Source organism: Saccopteryx leptura, chromosome 4 (genome assembly GCF_036850995.1).
Source record: "Saccopteryx leptura isolate mSacLep1 chromosome 4, mSacLep1_pri_phased_curated, whole genome shotgun sequence".
In the NCBI taxonomy this organism is placed as follows: domain Eukaryota; kingdom Metazoa; phylum Chordata; class Mammalia; order Chiroptera; family Emballonuridae; genus Saccopteryx; species Saccopteryx leptura.
This window is the reverse complement of record NC_089506.1, coordinates 101,741,395-101,747,489: the sequence shown is the minus strand read 5'-3', so window position 1 is coordinate 101,747,489 and position 6,095 is coordinate 101,741,395.

Sequence of the window (6,095 nt, the reverse complement as noted above, 5' to 3'; positions counted from 1 at the left end):
TTCCTCTGTGCATGTAAATAAAAAATATGTGTTCTTGCAAAAGCATATACTTTTTTTTATTATTTACATAAACAGAATCCTATCATACATGCTATTTCTTTTTTTATTTCCCATTTAAATGCATGTGTTAGACACAGAGTAGCAGAATGAATTAAAAAAGAAAATCCAACTGTATGCTGCCTTCAAGAAACAAACACATTTAAGCTACAAGGATAAAAACAAATTCAAAGTGAAAGGTTGGAAAACGATTCTCCAAGCAAATAACATTCGAAGAAAAGCAGGTGTAGCCATACTCATATCTAACAATGCTGACTACAAGACAGCAAAGGTAATCAGAGACAAAGATGGTCATTTCATAATGATAAAGGGGACAAAGGGGACATTGAATCAAGAAGACATAACACTTCTTAATATATATGCATCAAACCAAAGAGCACCGGCCCTGGCCTGTTGGCTCAGCGGTAGAGCGTCAGCCTGGAATGCGGGGGACCCAGGTTCGATTCCCGGCCAGGGCACATAGGAGAAGCGCCCATTTGCTTCTCCACCCCCCCTTCCTCTCTGTCTCTCTCTCTTCCCCTCCCGCAGCCAAGGCTCCATTGGAGCAAAGATGGCCCGGGCGCTGGGGATGGCTCCTTGGCCTCTGCCCCAGGCGCTAGAGTGGCTCTGGTCGCAGCAGAGCGACGCCCCGGAGGGGCAGAGCATCGCCCCCTGGTGGGCGTGCCGGGTGGATCCCGGTCGGGCGCATGCGGGAGTCTGTCTGACTGTCTCTCCCTGTTTCCAGCTTCAGAAAAATACAAAAACAAAAACAAAAACAAAAACAAAAAACCAAAGAGCACCAAAATATATAAGACATCTACTAACTGACTTAAAAATAAAAACTGACAGAAATACAATCATACTTGGAGACCTCAATACACCACCGATGGCTCTAGATCAGGGGTCTCAAACTCGCGGCCCGTGGGCCGCATGCGGCCCGCCAACCAATTTTGTGCAGCCTGCAGACTAATCAAACTTCGTGGATTAGTCTGCGGGCCAGTCTGCAGGCCACACAAAATTGGTGGGCGGGCTGCATGCGGCCCACGGGCCCGAGTTTGAGACCCCTGCTCTAGATCATTCATCCATACAGAAATCAATGAAGAAATATCGGCCTTAAACAAAACACTGGAACAATTGGATATGATAGACATCCACAGGATATTTCATCCTAAAGCGCCAGAGTATACATTTTTCTCCATACATGGAACATTCTCAAGAACTGACCATAGGTTGGGCCACAAAAATAACATCAACAAATTCAGAAAGATTGAAATTATACCAAGCATATTTTCTGACCATAAAGACTTGAAATTAGAATTCAACTGCAAAAAAGAAGTAAACAAAGCCACAAAAATGTGGAAATTAAACAACATACTTCTAAAAATGAGTGGGTCAAAGAAGAAATAAAAGCAGAGATCAAAAGATATATACAGACAAATGAAAATGACAATACAACATATGAGAATCTCTGGGATGCAGCAAAAGCAGTAATAAGAGGGAAGTTCGTATCACTACAGGCCTACATGAATGAACAAGAAAGAGCCCAAGTAAACAACTTAACTTCACATCTTAAGGAACTAGAAAAAGAAGAACAAAGGCAACCCAAAACCAGCCGAAGAAAGGAAATAATAAAAATTAGAGCAGAAATAAATGAAATAGAGAACAGAAAAACTATAGAAAAAAATCAATAAAACAAGGAACTGGTTCTTTGAAAAGTTCAACAAAATTGACAAACCCTTGGCAAGATTCACTAAGGAAAAAAAGAGAAAGGACTCATATAATCAAAATCCAAAATGAAAGAGGAGAAATCACCACAGATATCATAAATATATAAAAAATTATTGAAGACTACTATGAAAAACTATATGCCACCAAATTCAACAATCTAGAAGAAATGGATAAATTCCTAGAACAATACAATCTTCCTAGACTGAGTCATGAAGAAATAGATAGCCTAAACAGACCCATAAGCAGGGAGGAAATAGAAACAACTATCAAAAACCTCCCCAAAAATAAAAGTCCAGGGCCAGATGGCTATACTAGTGAATTCTATCAAACATTCAAAGAAGACTTGATTTCTAGTCTACTCAAAGCCTTCCAAAAAATTGAAGAAGAAGCAATACTTCCAAACACATTTTATGAGGCCAATATAACCGTCATTCCAAAACCTGGCAAGTACAACACAAAGAAAGAAAACTAAAGACCAATATCTCTAATGAATACAGATGCTAAAATACTAGCAAATCAAATACAACAATACATTAAAAAAATAATTCACCATGATCAACTGGGATTCATCCCAGAATCACAAGGATGGTTCAACATACGTAAAACAATTAACGTAATACACCATATCAACAAAACAAAGAAGAAAAACTATATGATCCTATCAATAGATGCAGAAAAATTATTCAATAAAATACAACACCATTTTGTTTAAAACACTCAACAAAATTGGTATAGAAGAAAAATATCTCAACATAATAAAGGCTATTTATGACAAACCATCAACTAACATCATATTAAATGGCATAAAACTGAAGACTTTTCCTCTAAAATCAGGAAGAAGACAAGGTTGTCCACGCTCTCCACTCTTATTCAACGTAGTGCTGAAAGTTCTAGCCAGCACAATCAGACAAGAGAAGAAAATAAAAGGCATTCATATTGGGAAAGAAGAAGTAAAAGTTTCACTTTTTGCAGATGATATGATCCTATACATTGAAAACCCCAAAGACTCCACAAAAAGACTATTGGAAACAATAAACGGATACAGTAAGGTCGCAGGATACAAAATTAATATGCAGAAGTCTATTGCCTTCCTATATGCCAACAATGAAACATCCGAAAACGAACTCAAAAAAATAATCCCCTTATGGTTGCAACAACAACAAAAAAATACCTAAGAATAAACATAACAAAGAATGTAAAGGACCTATATAATGAAAACTACAAAGCATTGTTAAGGGAAATAGAAAAAGATACAATGAAATAGAAAAACATTCCTTGTTTTTGGATAGGAAGAATAAATATAGTCAAAATGACCATATTACCCAAAGCGATATGCAAATTTAATGCAATTTCCATCAAAATACCAATGTCATTTTTATTTTTTTTCCTGAAGTTGGAAATGGGGAGGCAGTCAGACAGATTCTCGCATGCGCCTGACCGGGACCCACCTGGCATGCCCACCAGGGGGCAATGCTCTGCCCATCTGGGGCTTTGCTCTGTTGCAGCCAGAGCCATTCTAGCGCCTGAGGCAGAGGCCATAGAGCCATCCTCAGCGCCAGGGCCAACTTTGCTCTTATGGAGCCTTGGCTGCAGGAGGGGAAGAGAGAGACAGAGAGGAAGGAGAGGGGGAGGGGTGGAGAAGCAGATGGGCGCTTCTCCTGTGTGCCCTGGCCAGGAATAAAACCCAGGACTCCTGCACGCCAGGCCAACGCTCTACCACTGAGCCATCTGGCCAGGGCCCCAATGTCATTTTTTAATGAAATGGAACAAAAAATCATCAGGTGTATATGGAACTATAAAAAACCCTGAATAGCCAAAGTAATCCTAAGGAAAAAGAACGGAGCTGGGAACATTACAATACATGACTTCAAATTATATTATAGAGCCATGATAATCAAAAGAGCATGGTATTGGCAGAAAAATAGACACTCAGACCAATGAAACAAAATAGAGAGCCCAGAAATAAAACCACATATATATGGTCAAATAATCTTTGATAAAGGAGCCAACTACACAGGATGGAGAAAAGAAAGCCTCTTCAATAAATGCTGGGATAACTGGAAAGCTACATGCAAAAGAATGAAACCTGACTACAGTTTATCCCCTTGTTCTAAAATTAATTCAAAATGGATCAAAGACCTAAATATAAGACCTGAAACAAAAAATTACACAGAAGAAAACATAGGTACTGAACTCATGGGCCTGGCCATAAAGAGTACTTTATGAATTTGACTCCAAAGGCAAGGGAAGTGAAGGCAAAGATAAATGAATGGGACTACATCAGACTAAGAAGCTTTTGCACAGCAAGAGAAACTGACAACAAAACAAACAGACAGCCAATTAAATGGGAGATGATATTTTCAAACAACAGCACAGATAAGGGCCTAATATCCAAAATATACAAAGAACTCATAAAACTCAACAACAAAAAAGCCAACAATCCAATAAAAAAAATGAGAAGAGGACATGAACAGACACTTCTCCCAGGAAGAAATACAAATGGCCAGCAGATATATAAAAAGATGCTTATCTTCATTAGCTATTAGAGAAATGCAAATTAAAACTACAATGAGATACCACCTCATACCTGTTAGATTAGCTATTATCAACAAGACAGGTAATAACAAGTGTTGGAGAGGCTGTGGAGAAAAAGGAACCCTCATTCACTGTTGGTGGGAATGTAAAGTAATACAACCATTATGAAAAAAAGTATGGTGGTTCCTCAAAAAATTAACCATACTACCATATGACCCAGCAATCCCTCTACTGGGTATATACCCCCAAAACTCAAAAACACTGGTACATAAAGACACATGCAGCACATGTTCATTGCAGCATTGTTCACAGTGGCCAAGACATGGAAACAACCAAAAAGCCCTTCAATAGATGATTGGATAAAGAAGATGTGGTACATATATACTATGGAATACTATCCAGCCATAAGAAATGATGACATCAGATCATTTACAGCAAAATGGTGGGATCTTGATAACATTATACAGGGTGAAATAAGTAAATCAGAAAAAACCAAGAACTGCATTATTTCATACATAGGTGGGACACAAAAATGTGACTCAGGGACATTGACAAGAGTGTGGTGGTTACCAGCAGGAGGGAAAGGGAAGAGAGGGAGAGAGTAGGGGAGGGGAGGGGCACAAAAAAAACAAAAAACAAATGGAAGGTGACAGAAGACAATTCGACTTTGGGTGATGGGTATACAACAGGGGTTGGGAACCTATGGCTCACGAGCCAGATGTGGCTCTTTTGATGGCTGCATCTGGCTCGCAGACAAATCTTTAATGAAAAAAATAATAACGTTAAAAATATAAAACATTCTCATGTATTACAATCCATTCATTTCCTACCACTCATGTTCATGGTTGCAGGTGGCTGGAGCCAATCACAGCTGTCCTCCGGGACAACACCAAATTTTTATTGGATAATGCATAACGTAAATGGGTCGTTGTATGGCTCTCATGGAATTACATTTTAAAATATGTGGCGTTCGTGGCTCTCTCAGCCAAAAAGTTTCCCGACCCCTGGTATACAACATAATCAAATGTCAAAATGACCTGGAGATGTTTTCTCTGAATCTATGTACCCTAATCAATCAATGTCACCCCATTAAAATTGTCTAAATAAAATAAAATAAAATAAAATAAAATAAAATAAAATAAAAGCATGTGTTACAGATATTTCTATGTCAGTATATTTGCATCTACCATATTCCTTTAAATGGCTTCATGACACTTATAGTGTATATATACCCTAACTTTTTTAATAGGTAGATTTTCAGCTTATTTTCAAGTTTTTCATAAATGTAAACAATTAATTTTACTGCTGTTTCTGGTAATATGCCAGCTAGACATGTTGGAGTGATGCCCTGAGTGATTCAACCAGAGTGCTGGAGAAATCCTAGAGTATCTCATCTGGTGCATTCAGAAGGAATCCTTGGGGGTCAAAAACAAAGCGAAACCTGTGGAGCAAGACATTGCCAAAGCTGTCTTTCTTTCTGAGGTTATCTACTGAATCCAGGAAAATCTGAGCTATTGCCTGGCAAGAGGCAGGAGTGGGGAAGTGAAACTTAAGGCCCATACAAGGAGCTGAAGCCAATAGAAAATAACTAACATAAATACGGCACCCAAAGGGCTATGCCTTCAGTGTAATGGTATACAAGAAGTAAAACCCCCATCCAGAAGAACAATAATAAATTTACCTGGCTTAATCTGGGTACTAGGCAGAGGATGGGGTAATCACTCTTGAGAACTCAGAACTACAAACCTGACTTCGTGTAGGTTTACAATATAGTTTATGTTTTTGTATTTCAGAAA